Below are 14,689 nucleotides of genomic sequence, written 5' to 3'. Positions count from 1 at the left end.
CACACCTGCACGAAATTATGCACACATGTTGAAAAAACTTCAATTTTTCTTGAAAGAACATCAGATTTTTCTTGAAAGAACATCAGATTTTTCTTGAAGAGACAAAGGCCAGCGACCCCGTCGCCGAGGGAACCCTGGATGGCAGAGAGGATCGCCTAGTCCTGCTGCACCCACATACGGTGTTCCGGGTTGATGGCCGGGCCGTGGACGGTAGGGATGACCTGCGGAGGACACGGTAGCAAACCATCAACAACCCCTAGGAGAGACCGGCTGCGTAGCAGCGGTAGGACCTTGGCGCGCCAGAACAAGTAGTTGTCCGGCGTGAGTCGGATGGCGATCAAGTTGTCGAAGTGGAATGGCCCGGTGGGCGTGATTGCGCCAGCAGCAGGGACGGTTGGTGGCGGAGCCGCGACAGGATCCACGGCCGCGACCGATGCCGCGGGCAGGGGCGGGATCACGGCCGCAGGCAGAGTCGCGAGCGTGGCCGCGGGTGGCATCACGGGCGGAACCTCCCCCGAGGCTGTCGGGAGGACGGCAAGTGATGAGGAATAGGCCGTGGGTAGGATCGCCGTTGTGGCGGCGGAGGTTGCAGGTGACAGCGGCGGGATTGGAGCTGAGAACATGGAGCCCACAGCGGTGGTGCCGAAGAACTGGGGCACCGACAGAGCCAGGGGGTGAGGTGGGAGGTTGAGAGAGCGGCAAGCGACACGGGGATGGACCCGAAGCTGGCGGCGCCCGAAGCGGAAGTGGTCATGGCGTCGGCGGCGGCCCTAGGGTTTAGGGTTTTTGGCGCGGCGGCGACGGCGACGGCAGGTGGGGTGAAGGACCTAGATTAGACTCGATACCATGTAAAACGTAGGTTTTGGGAGAACTGGCTCAACCCTCAAAAGGATGGCCTATCACATATATATAATGATGACATACAAGTCCAATACCAATAAGTTATAGTTTACACAGTAGGGCTACAATACGAAGTCTAACAATAGGCTAGGGTGGGTTTAAGCGAGGTTGCGTGTGGTCCATACTATATATTGCCGGCCGGCTGCTAATCGATCACACACGGAAAGGAAAGGAATACTTGAGCTGTATCGTGTGTATGTGTGTGTGTTTGCCTTTGCCTTCCCTTGTTGGTTTGGGGTTTGAGCCAGAGAGACAGACAGACAGATGGGCGTGCGCTGGTGCTCATTAGAACATCACATGGGAGCACATGGATGCTTCCAGGTCAGGTCAGGTCACGGTTTACCAACTTTGTTTTCTCTTCTCTTGTGTACGTACATATGCTTTTTGTTTTCTTCTCTTGTCAGTCAAGTAGTGGTTAGTTGCGGCCGGGGAGTGTCCACTCCACTCCAGCATTACAAATTTGGCTCTCTCCCTCTCTCTCGGTGGTTGTGGTTGGATTGCAAGTGGAACCAGCAGCTAGCTGCTTCGGCCGTTGTGCGCTAAGCCAATCTCATGGGGAACACATCCGCCCTCTCGTTCGCCCGTTGGGTCAGTATATGGTCGAATATGGGAATGTATGTGTCATGCTTATTTTAACTAATATGAAACATATAAGTTAGAACATCTACAACATGACCTCTCAAATCCGTCTCATACGTTTAGGAGGCACCCGGACCCAGTCATGATTTTGACCCAGACGGCTCCTCAAACGGCCCTCAAACGCCCAGGCTGACCAGCACCCCCATATCCAGCCCAAATATGGGGGCGCCCGGATACACCCGCCACATCGGACCCGACAAACCCGACCCCACCCCAAATTGCACCAGATCCCCCCCCCCCCCCCGAGCTGCCGGATCCATTTGCTCTCTCCTCTCTTCTTCCTCCTTCGCATCGTCCGGCTTGCAGCTCCGCAGCCATTCCCAGGCTCTCCGCCACCAGCTCGGGAAGAGCGCTCCCGTCCTCGCCGCGGGGGACGTTGTCGCCGGCCTGGACGCCACCGTGGTATGTCCGGCAACTCTCTGGCTCCGCCTTGCGCTTGATGTGTTCGACACATTAACCAGTCAGAATTATTGTGATTTTGTTACGTAAATGATGGATCCCGATGCTTCGTCGGACGAGGATTATGGACCAACGAAGCTTGACCAAATGAACCAAATGCGCAGGACACGGAGAAGTTGTTGGCTATTGGAGAGGCAAGGGGGTTTCCAGGAATGCTCGGATCAATTGTTTACATGCATTGGCAATGGAAACACTGCCCCAAATGTCTGTGGGGAATGTATCAAGGTCACACTAAAGAGGCCACCATTGTACTAGAAGCGGTGGCATCACATAACTAGAGAGGCCACCATCTCCGAACACGGAGTTTGGAGAGATGAAGAGATGAAGAGCGCTCCAATGACCAAAGGCAAAAAGAAAAAGCTGGAGGAGGAAGTGAATAAGCAAGCCGAAGAGATAAAGTGCTTAAAGGCTCAACTCTCGGATGCGCAGAAGGAAAACCAAAAGTTAAAGGGCGGCATATTTGGTATGACTCTTGAACCATCCGGAGGACTTTATACAGTCCTATAATACGGAATGTGATAATGTTGTTCTTTCAGGTCTGTTAACCGGCCATCACGAAGAAGAGTGATGTCTACTACACAACCTTCTTTTTGCAGACATTGTTGGGCCTCCAAGTGCAGAGGTTTGTAGGACAGTAGCAAATTTCCCTCAAGTGGATGACCTAAGGTTTATCAATCTGTGGGAGGCGTAGGATGAAGAAGGTCTCTCTCAAACAACCCTGCAACCAAATAACAAAGAGTCTCTTGTGTCCCCAACACACCCAATATAATGGTAAATTGTATAGGTGCACTAGTTCGGTGAAGAGATGGTGATATAAGTGCAATATGGATGGTCGATATAGGTTTTTGTAATCTGAAAATATAAAAATAGCAAGGTATCAAGTGGTAAAAGTGAGCGTAAACGGTATTGCAATGCTAGGAAAGAAGGCCTAGGGTTCATACTTTCACTAGTGCAAGTTCTCTCAACAATAATAACATAATTGGATCATATAACAATCCCTCAACATGCAACAAAGAGTCACTCCAAAAGTTACTAATAGCGGAGAACAAACGAACAGATTATTGTAGGGTACGAAACCACCTCAAAGTTATTCTTTCTGATCGACCTATTCAAGAGTCCGTAGTAAAATAACACGAAGCTATTCTTTCAGTTCGATCTATCATAGAGTTCGTACTAGAATAACACCTTAAGACACAAATCAACCAAAACCCTAATGTCACCTAGATACTCCAATGTCACCTCAAGTATCTGTGGGTATGATTATACGATATGCATCACACAATCTCAGATTCATCTATTCAACCAACACAAAGAACTTCAAAGAGTGCCCCAAAGTTTCTACCGGAGAGTCAAGACGAAAACCTGTGCTAACCCCTATGCATAAGTTCACAAGGTCACAAAACCCGCAAGTTGATCACCAAAACATACATCAAGTAGATCACGTGAATATCCCATTGTCACCACAGATAAGCACATGCAAGACATACATCAAGTGTTCTCAAATCCTTAAAGACTCAATCCGATAAGATAACTTCAAAGAGAAAATTCAATCCATTACAAGAGAGTAGAGGGGGAGAAGCATCATAAGATCCAACTATAATAGCAAAGCTCGCGATACATCAAGATCATGTCAAATCAAGAACACGAGAGAGAGAGAGACTGAGAGATCAAACACATAGCTACTGGTACATACCCTCAGCCCCGAGGGTGAATGATGACCCACAAGTATAGGGGATCTATCGTAGTCCTTTCGATAAGTAAGAGTGTCGAACCCAACGAGGAGCAGAATGAAATGATAAGCGGTTTTCAGCAAGGTATTCTCTGCAAGCACTGAAATTATAGGTAACAGATAGTTTTGTGATAAGATAATTGGTAACGAGCAACAAGTAACAAAAGTAAATAAAGTGCAGCAAGAAAAGCGCTCCCGAGGACACATGGGAATTATTTTCAAGCTAGTTTTCATCACGTTCATATGACTCACGTTCGGTACTTTGATAATTTGATATGTGGGTGGACCGGTGCTTGGGTGCTATTCTTACTTGAACAAGCATCCAACTTATGATTAACCTCTATTGCAAGCATCCGCAACTACAACAAAAGTATTAAGGTAAACCTAACCATAGCATGAAACATATGGATCCAAATCAACCCCTTACGAAGCAACGCATAAACTAGGGTTTAAGCTTCTGTCACTCTAGCAACCCATCATCTACTTATTACATTTCTGATATCCAAATATAGGCTTCCAATATATCAATCTTCATGTCTCGACCATTTCGAGACTCCTTGTCATGTCTGTGATCACATCCGGGACTCCGAACAACCTTCGGTACATCAAAACTCATAATATAACCGTCATCGAAACTTTAAGCGTGCGGACCCTATGGGTTCGAGAACTATGTAGACATGACCGAGACACGTCTCTGGTCAATAACCAATAGCGGAACCTGGATGCTCATATTGGCTCCCACATATTCTACAAAGATCTTTATCGGTCAGACCGCATAACAACATATGTTGTTCCCTTTGTCATCGGTATGTTACTTGCCCGAGATTCGATTGCCGGTATCTCAATACCTAGTTCAATCTCGTTACCGTCAAGTCTCTTTACTCGTTCCGTAATACATCATCCCGCAACTAACTCATTAGTTGCATTGCTTGCAAGGCTTAAGTGATGTGTATTACCGAGTGGGCCCAGAGATACCTCTCCGACAATCGGAGTGACAAATCCTAATCTCGAAATACGCCAACCCAACAAGTACCTTTGGAGACACCCGTAGAGCACCTATATAATCACCCAGTTACGTTGTGACGTTTGGTAGCACACAAATTGTTCCTCCGGTAAACGGGAGTTGCATAATCTCATAGTCATAGGAACATGTATAAGTCATGAAGAAAGCAATAGCAACATACTAAACGATCAAGTGCTAAGCTAACAGATTAGGTCAAGTCAATCACATCATTCTTCTAATTATGTGATCCCGTTAATCAAATGACAACTCATGTCAATGGCTAGGAAACATAACCATCTTTGATCAACGAGCTAGTCAAGTAGAGGCATACTAGTGACACTCTGTTTGTCTATGTATTCACACATGTATCATGTTTCCTGTTAATACAATTCTAACATGAATAATAAACATTTATCATGATATAAGGAAATAAATAATAACTTTATTATTGCCTCTAGGGCATATTTCCTTCACTGAGGACCCCCGAAACCAGGACTCCCTCAACTACAACATGGGGTACTATCTTGTCGATGGTATCTATCCTCAGTGGGCGGCGTTTGTGAAGACCATATCCGAGCCACGTGGCAATAAACAGAGACACTTTGCAACAATGCAGGAAGCGGCTAGGAAGGAGGTGGAGAGGGCATTTGATGTGCTTCAAGCTCGTTGGGGAATTGTGCGAAACGCTGCAATGATGTGGGAATCGGAAACTTTGTGGCAGCTGATGACATGTTGTGTTATTCTGCACAATATGATTGTTGAGGATGAGGGTGATGGTGTTGCCCAAACCCATGATTTCGAAGCACCCGGAGAACAAGTTAAAATCCCAGAATATCATGATGCGGCTCAGCTTATGCACTTTCTGTAGATGGGGGTATATATAGGAAAATTTGTAGTCCCGGTTGGTGTCTAAAATCGGGACTGAAGATAGACCTTTAGTCCCGGTTGGAGACACCAACCGAGACTAAAGGGCGTCGCTCCTGGTCCCATTTAGTCCTGGTTGGTGTCTCCAACCGGCACTAAAGGTCCCAACCGAACCGGGACTGGTGCCTGCCGAGCCCCGTCCGGCGTCCTAGCCGCTCGAACCGGGACTAATGCTCACATTAGTCCCGGTTCATAACACGACCGGGAGTATTGCTCCTATCCTGCTAGAACCAAAGCCTTGTTTTCTACTAGTGCCCCACACCCCAGAAGCTACATATAGAAGTTTGTCATTAGAAGCATTAAGAATAGTAGGGATGGCAGACTCACCATGCTAATCTTTGTTAGCTGCTCTCTCTCTCTCTCTCTCTCTCTCTCTGGCAGGGCTTCAGTATTCTGGTCTTCTTTCCCCTTCAATCTTCCACATCTCCTGAGCAGCTCAGAATCCTTGACTTCCTCAAGCTCTCCTCTCTTAGCCTTTTCAATTTTTATCTCAAAGAACTCCTGGCTAACTATGTAGTCCACCAAGACCAACCCCCTCTCGTTCTTTTTGTTCCATATCTTCCTCCCAGGTTCCCTTACCCACCTCATCTTCCTCATTTTCATTTTACTCTCCCATATCTTCCTCTATCTCCTCATCCACCACCTTGTTGTCAGTTTGTTATCCCACCAAATCAGGCTTATCCATAGTAGACATCAACCTAAAATTCTGCTGCAGTAATCGATGTTGTCCCTTAACTTCTTTTTCCAAACTAATTTCCATTATTTCCATCTCTTTTCGTTTTTCTGTTCCAAAACCAATTGAGCTACTTCTATGGAAGCATGTTCCTCAGCCAGACGCAGTTTGATGAGTAAGATACCCCCTCCCTAGTCATGTGAATTTTCACTTTCTTTCCTGCGGCTACAATCTCCAGAATTCTTTTTTCCTGTAACTCAATTGTTTTCACCACACTTTCAAATTCCTGCAGAGACAAACTACGCAGAGTGATATTAGTTCTAGATTGCTCAAAGGTTCCACTTCTTGTTTCCTAGTAACTCAGGCTCCTTCGCGTCCCTTGTATCTTCTAGATTAATGTAATCAAACAACTTTCATTTGTTACCATCATCTTTATACCACCCCTGCTCGGCCACTGATTCTACTTTGAATTCAATATCATATAACACCCCCCTAGTCATGTGAATTTTCACTTTCTTTCCTGCGGCTACAATCTCCAGAATTCTTTTTTCCTGTAACTCAATTGTTTTCACCACACTTTCAAATTCCTGCAGAGACAAACTACGCAGAGTGATATTAGTTCTAGATTGCTCAAAGGTTCCACTTCTTGTTTCCTAGTAACTCAGGCTCCTTCGCGTCCCTTGTATCTTCTAGATTAATGTAATCAAACAACTTTCATTTGTTACCATCATCTTTATACCACCCCTGCTCGGCCACTGATTCTACTTTGAATTCAATATCATATAACACCCCCCTAGTCATGTGAATTTTCACTTTCTTTCCCGCGGCTACAATCTCCAGAATTCTTTTTTCCTGTAACTCAATTGTTTTCACCACACTTTCAAATTCCTGCAGAGACAAACTACGCAGAGTGATATTAGTTCTAGATTGCTCAAAGGTTCCACTTCTTCTTTCCTAGTAACTCAGGCTCCTTCGCGTCCCTTGTATCTTCTAGATTAATGTAATCAAACAACTTTCATTTGTTACCATCATCTTTATACCACCCCTGCTCGGCCACTGATTCTACTTTGAATTCAATATCATATAACACCCCCCTAGTCATGTGAATTTTCACTTCCTTTCCCGCGGCTACAACCTCCAGAATTCTTTTTTCCTGTAACTCAATTGTTTTCACCACACTTTCAAATTCCTGCAGAGACAAACTACGCAGAGTGATATTAGTTCTAGATTGCTCAAAGGTTCCACTTCTTCTTTCCTAGTAACTCAGGCTCCTTCGCGTCCCTTGTATCTTCTAGATTAATGTAATCAAACAACTTTCATTTGTTACCATCATCTTTATACCACCCCTGCTCGGCCACTGATTCTACTTTGAATTCAATATCATATAACACCCCCCTAGTCATGTGAATTTTCACTTTCTTTCCCGCGGCTACAATCTCCAGAATTCTTTTTTCCTGTAACTCAATTGTTTTCACCACACTTTCAAATTCCTGCAGAGACAAACTACGCAGAGTGATATTAGTTCTAGATTGCTCAAAGGTTCCACTTCTTGTTTCCTAGTAACTCAGGCTCCTTCGCGTCCCTTGTATCTTCTAGATTAATGTAATCAAACAACTTTCATTTGTTACCATCATCTTTATACCACCCCTGCTCGGCCACTGATTCTACTTTGAATTCAATATCATATAACACCCCCCTAATCATGTGAATTTTCACTTTCTTTCCCGCGGCTACAATCTCCAGAATTCTTTTTTCCTGTAACTCAATTGTTTTCACCACACTTTCAAATTCCTGCAGAGACAAACTACGCAGAGTGATATCAGTTCTAGATTGCTCAAAGGTTCCACTTCTTCTTTCCTAGTAACTCAGGCTCCTTCGCGTCCCTTGTATCTTCTAGATTAATGTAATCAAACAACTTTCATTTGTTACCATCATCTTTATACCACCCCTGCTCGGCCACTGATTCTACTTTGAATTCAATATCATATAACACCCCCCTAATCATGTGAATTTTCACTTTCTTTGCCGCGGCTACAATCTCCAGAATTCTTTTTTCCTGTAACTCAATTGTTTTCACCACACTTTCAAATTCCTGCAGAGACAAACTACGCAGAGTGATATCAGTTCTAGATTGCTCAAAGGTTCCACTTCTTCTTTCCTAGTAACTCAGGCTCCTTCGCGTCCCTTGTATCTTCTAGATTAATGTAATCAAACAACTTTCATTTGTTACCATCATCTTTATACCACCCCTGCTCGGCCACTGATTCTACTTTGAATTCAATATCATATAACACCCCCCTAATCATGTGAATTTTCACTTTCTTTGCCGCGGCTACAATCTCCAGAATTCTTTTTTCCTGTAACTCAATTGTTTTCACCACACTTTCAAATTCCTGCAGAGACAAACTACGCAGAGTGATATCAGTTCTAGATTGGTCAAAGGTTCCACTTCTTCTTTCCTAGTAACTCAGGCTCCTTCGCGTCCCTTGTATCTTCTAGATTAATGTAATCAAACAGCTTTCATTTGTTACCATCATCTTTATACCACCCCTGCTCGGCCACTGATTCTACTTTGAATTCAATATCATATAACACCCCCCTAATCATGTGAATTTTCACTTTCTTTGCCGCGGCTACAATATCCAGAATTCTTTTTTCCTGTAACTCAATTGTTTTCACCACACTTTCAAATTCCTGCAGAGACAAACTACGCAGAGTGATATCAGTTCTAGATTGCTCAAAGGTTCCACTTCTTCTTTCCTAGTAACTCAGGCTCCTTCGCGTCCCTTGTATCTTCTAGATTAATGTAATCAAACAGCTTTCTTTTGTTACCATCATGTTTATACCACCCCTGCTCGGCCACTGATTCTACTTTGAATTCAATATCATATAACACCCCCCTAATCATGTGAATTTTCACTTTCTTTGCCGCGGCTACAATCTCCAGAATTCTTTTTTCCTGTAACTCAATTGTTTTCACCACACTTTCAAATTCCTGCAGAGACAAACTACGCAGAGTGATATCAGTTCTAGATTGCTCAAAGGTTCCACTTCTTCTTTCCTAGTAACTCAGGCTCCTTCGCGTCCCTTGTATCTTCTAGATTAATGTAATCAAACAGCTTTCTTTTGTTACCATCATGTTTATACCACCCCTGCTCGGCCACTGATTCTACTTTGAATTCAATATCATATAACACCCCCTAATCATGTGAATTTTCACTTTCTTTCCCGTGGCTACAATCTCCAGAATTCTTTTTTCCTGTAACTCAATTGTTTTCACCACACTTTCAAATTCCTGCAGAGACAAACTACGCAGAGTGATATCAGTTCTAGATTGCTCAAAGGTTCCACTTCTTCTTTCCTAGTAACTCAGGCTCCTTCGCGTCCCTTGTATCTTCTAGATTAATGTAATCAAACAGCTTTCTTTTGTTACCATCATGTGTATACCACCCCTGCTCGGCCACTGATTCTACTTTGAATTCAATATCATATAACACCCCCCTAATCATGTGAATTTTCACTTTCTTTCCCGTGGCTACAATCTCCAGAATTCTTTTTTCCTGTAACTCAATTGTTTTCACCACACTTTCAAATTCCTGCAGAGACAAACTACGCAGAGTGATATCAGTTCTAGATTGCTCAAAGGTTCCACTTCTTCTTTCCTAGTAACTCAGGCTCCTTCGCGTCCCTTGTATCTTCTAGATTAATGTAATCAAACAGCTTTCTTTTGTTACCATCATGTTTATACCACCCCTGCTCGGCCACTGATTCTACTTTGAATTCAATATCATATAACACCCCCCTAATCATGTGAATTTTCACTTTCTTTCCCGTGGCTACAATCTCCAGAATTCTTTTTTCCTGTAACTCAATTGTTTTCACCACACTTTCAAATTCCTGCAGAGACAAACTACGCAGAGTGATATCAGTTCTAGATTGCTCAAAGGTTCCACTTCTTCTTTCCTAGTAACTCAGGCTCCTTCGCGTCCCTTGTATCTTCTAGATTAATGTAATCAAACAGCTTTCTTTTGTTACCATCATGTTTATACCACCCCTGCTCGGCCACTGATTCTACTTTGAATTCAATATCATATAACACCCCCCTAATCATGTGAATTTTCACTTTCTTTCCCGTGGCTACAATCTCCAGAATTCTTTTTTCCTGTAACTCAATTGTTTTCACCACACTTTCAAATTCCTGCAGAGACAAACTACGCAGAGTGATATCAGTTCTAGATTGCTCAAAGGTTCCACTTCTTCTTTCCTAGTAACTCAGGCTCCTTCGCGTCCCTTGTATCTTCTAGATTAATGTAATCAAACAGCTTTCTTTTGTTACCATCATGTGTATACCACCCCTGCTCGGCCACTGATTCTACTTTGAATTCAATATCATATAACACCCCCCTAATCATGTGAATTTTCACTTTCTTTCCCGTGGCTACAATCTCCAGAATTCTTTTTTCCTGTAACTCAATTGTTTTCACCACACTTTCAAATTCCTGCAGAGACAAACTACGCAGAGTGATATCAGTTCTAGATTGCTCAAAGGTTCCACTTCTTCTTTCCTAGTAACTCAGGCTCCTTCGCGTCCCTTGTATCTTCTAGATTAATGTAATCAAACAGCTTTCTTTTGTTACCATCATGTTTATACCACCCCTGCTCGGCCACTGATTCTACTTTGAATTCAATATCATATAACACCCCCCTAATCATGTGAATTTTCACTTTCTTTCCCGTGGCTACAATCTCCAGAATTCTTTTTTCCTGTAACTCAATTGTTTTCACCACACTTTCAAATTCCTGCAGAGACAAACTACGCAGAGTGATATCAGTTCTAGATTGCTCAAAGGTTCCACTTCTTCTTTCCTAGTAACTCAGGCTCCTTCGCGTCCCTTGTATCTTCTAGATTAATGTAATCAAACAGCTTTCTTTTGTTACCATCATGTTTATACCACCCCTGCTCGGCCACTGATTCTACTTTGAAATCAATATCATTTAACATGAGTTCTTTGGTGGTAATCTCAGTTCTAGAGGATATTTTGCTCAGATCTCTTATTCCACATTTTATCCTTATATTTTCTTTGTCGTGTAACGTTTCCACATCCACCTCCACCAAGGGTCCTAGAGATGACCCATTCACATACTCCAAGAAAATGCCTCAGGGTGTCAGGTACCCCTGTCATATGCATCCCATACAAAAGTTGCACGGTTTAATGGCATAACATCGACACACATGGCTCCGGCATCCTCACTACCAAGTGTGTCACCGAGAAGTATGCCGTCAGGCAGTCCTTTCGACCCCGTTGTGGCACCCTTTACCGAACAATGACAGGCAATCCCCTAGCATGCATCGACGTCAGCAACAGTCAATGCATGGAGCCACGGTAGTGCACGGCTCGTCGGGATAAGAAGTGAGGAGGAGAGAGATAATGACACCCAAAAAAAGTTCACGGCCCAAAAAAGAGCACTGGCATGGCAAGTGGGATACTAGAAAACCGGTGACATGTCAGTGGGTTTCCCTCCTTTCTGGTTTTGTACGATTCGTGTTCGGTATCAGAACATGAGGGACCAAATGTATGTAGCCAAAAAAAGGATAAGGGAGCAAATGTTAACTTGTTGTAAATCGGAGGGGCCAGAAATATACTTTTTCTCTTTAACAATTATGTAGTTTCCGCGTCTTAAGATTAATCTCCATAAGAGCGAGTTATTTTGTTCTTCTTCCGGCGAAAAAGGTACGGATTGGTTAAATGGATCGCATGCATTAGAGAGCAAGTGGGTCTAGGAATTCATGATTTTGACATGAAGAATGTTGCCTTACTTAGCAAGCAGATGTTTAAGCTCCTTGTTACAACTGATGGAGTATATATATTCCCGTGCCTTGTCGGGCCAAAAATCGGGCTGGCCCGGCAAGCAGGGCCCATATGGGCATGTATATTCTAATTTTGACTAGTTTAGATAAGGCCCATAAGTTGAAGGAGTTGAAAACTCGAGCACAAGCCTTCAACATGGCCCATGATTCCTGGCCCACGAAGGAAGAGAAGTTTGGGTATTGTAATTGATAGAGCGAAAGAAGCGACATGAAGTATGATGCCTTGTTAAACCCTAGCAGCAAAGATGATTAGAGGCCCAGTTCTTTTGCCGACCCATACCCAGATCGGTCTTGGGGCTTGACTTGAGGGATGGGCCTTGTTCACCATGGGCCTTGAGGCCATGGTTTCCGGCGTGGGCTGGCACAGAGTCCAGCTTTGGGTTCCACCAAGACGAAGGAACCAACCGGCGACTTGTTTGCGGTCCGTCCCCAAACCCAAACCCTCCTCTCCTCCACTTTCTTTCGTGCATCCCACGCCCGCCTCCGCCGCCGCCGCCGCCGCCATGGCCGATCCGCGGCTCTACCCGTCGGGATCGGGATCCGCCCCTCACCGCGACGAATCCTCCACCACCACCGACGGCTCCGGCCGCCGGCTCTACGACCCGTACCAGGACCTCAACATCCCCACCGCCTACAAGAACCTCTACGACCTCCCCACCTCCCCCGAGTTCCTCTTCCAGGAGGAGGCCCTCCTCCAGCGCCGCTCCTGGGGAGAGAACCTCACCTACTACACCGGGGTCGGCTACCTCTCCGGCGCCGTCGCGGGCGCCGCAGTCGGCCTGCGCGAGGCCGCACGCGCCGCCGAGCGCGGCGACACCGCCAAGATCCGCGCCAACCGCCTCCTCAACTCGTGCGGCTCCGCCGGACGCCGCGTCGGCAACAGGCTCGGCGTCATCGGCCTCCTCTACGCCGGCATGGAGAGCGGCATGGTCTCAGCCAGGGACGGCCACGACGACTGGATCAACAGCCTAGTCGCGGGGCTCGGCACCGGCGCCCTCTTCAGGGCCGCCCAGGGCCCCAGGTCTGCCGCCGTCGCTGGCGCCCTCGGAGGGGTCCTCGCCATGGCCGCCAAGCAGGCAGCCAAGAGATACGCGCCCGCCTTCTGATTGATTCATTGATTCCCTCCTCCTGCCGGCCGGTATTATTAATCTTAATCAATCGCTCGCTCGCTGCTCCTGTCTGTCATCAATCAATCGAATCAATTGGCCAATGATCTAGCACTAGTTTCTTCGTTTATTGCTGTCAGAGTTAATTATTTGAGAAGGGTCATCTTCTCGACATTATTATGATATGTTAAAGTGTTATGCTATATATGAAAACAACAACGATGCCATCGGTATCATCGGATCAGCAATTTTTTGACATGCCTTGTTGCAATGTATGTAACATGATCTTCTTTCTCTCTTCATCACTACTACTACTTGGTTAGCGACCTAGATAGATTGTCGTGGGTGTCAGACTCCCTCAATAACTTACATTATGCTGGAGAGTCGAGGAAATCGTGGAATGTAATGTTCATTGCATGCTACTCCCTCTGTTTCTAAATACAAGTCTTTTTAGACATTTCATTTTGCACCGTATGTAGTCCATATTGAAATCTCTAAAAAGACTTGTATTTAGAAATTATCGTGGTGCTTCATGTCTGATGAAATATTTATTTTGCCGCAGAATGGCAGGTTAATTGGGTATTTCTCTTATCTTTCTGCTCATGTCATTCTTCTTGAATGCCACACTGCTATTTCAAGAATTAACTAGACTTGATGAAAAAGTTGAGCTTTTTGCATTCTACTACTCACAGTGCCGTGCGTTCTACTTGGGTGCCTTTTCTCATCTTTCTGCACATGTTATTGTTACGGAACGCTATACTGCTATTTCAAGTAACTAGACTAGAGTTGATGAGAAACTTGAGCCTTTTAGCATTCTGATAGTTTAACAACAATGCGTTGCTAACTCACAATGGAATGCTCTTATCCCTATATCCTTTATACAGTTATGCCTATTCCATTCGACCTAGCTGGTGGGTGTCAGACTCAATAATATGTTTGTGTGCGTTTACATTATGCTTGCTGGAGAGTCCAGGACATTGTGGAATGTAATGTTCATTGTAGAGTAACTAATTTCGCTAGGTTATCTTGGTGCTTCCTTGGCCTCTCTTGTGGTGAAATATTTGGCCGCAGAATGCTATTGTTACACAAGACTTGTTACTGCTATTATTTATGAATAACTAGAGAGAGATGATGAAAAAGTTGGGGCTTTTTGCATTCTATTCTAGGTCCTTTTTTGATCTTTCTGCACATGTTACCGTCACAGAATAATGCTCTACTGCTATTTCAAATGACTAGCGTTGATAAAAAAAAGTTTGAGCTTTTTGCATTCTCCTTGGGTCCTTTTCTGATCCTTGTGTACATGTCATTGCTACAGAATGTGATTCTGAGAAACTTGAGCTGTTTGCTTTTTGGTATTTTTATTTTAGCAATGCATGCATTGCTACTC

The 14,689-nt window shown here is 44.6% G+C and overlaps 1 pseudogene; it reads left to right on the top strand.

Annotated features, from left to right (window-relative positions):
• The first annotated feature begins 12,598 nt into the window (after positions 1-12,598).
• On the top strand, positions 12,599-13,560 carry LOC125511560 (mitochondrial import inner membrane translocase subunit TIM23-1 pseudogene; annotated as a pseudogene).
• Positions 13,561-14,689: the final 1,129 nt, after the last annotated feature.

The sequence above is a fragment of the Triticum urartu genome, chromosome 5A, assembly GCF_056163025.1.
Source record: "Triticum urartu cultivar PI428250 chromosome 5A, HENAU_Tu73, whole genome shotgun sequence".
Classification (NCBI taxonomy): Eukaryota; Viridiplantae; Streptophyta; class Magnoliopsida; order Poales; family Poaceae; genus Triticum; species Triticum urartu.
Note: the sequence above shows the minus strand (reverse complement) of the source record. Positions and strands in the feature narration are given on the sequence as shown.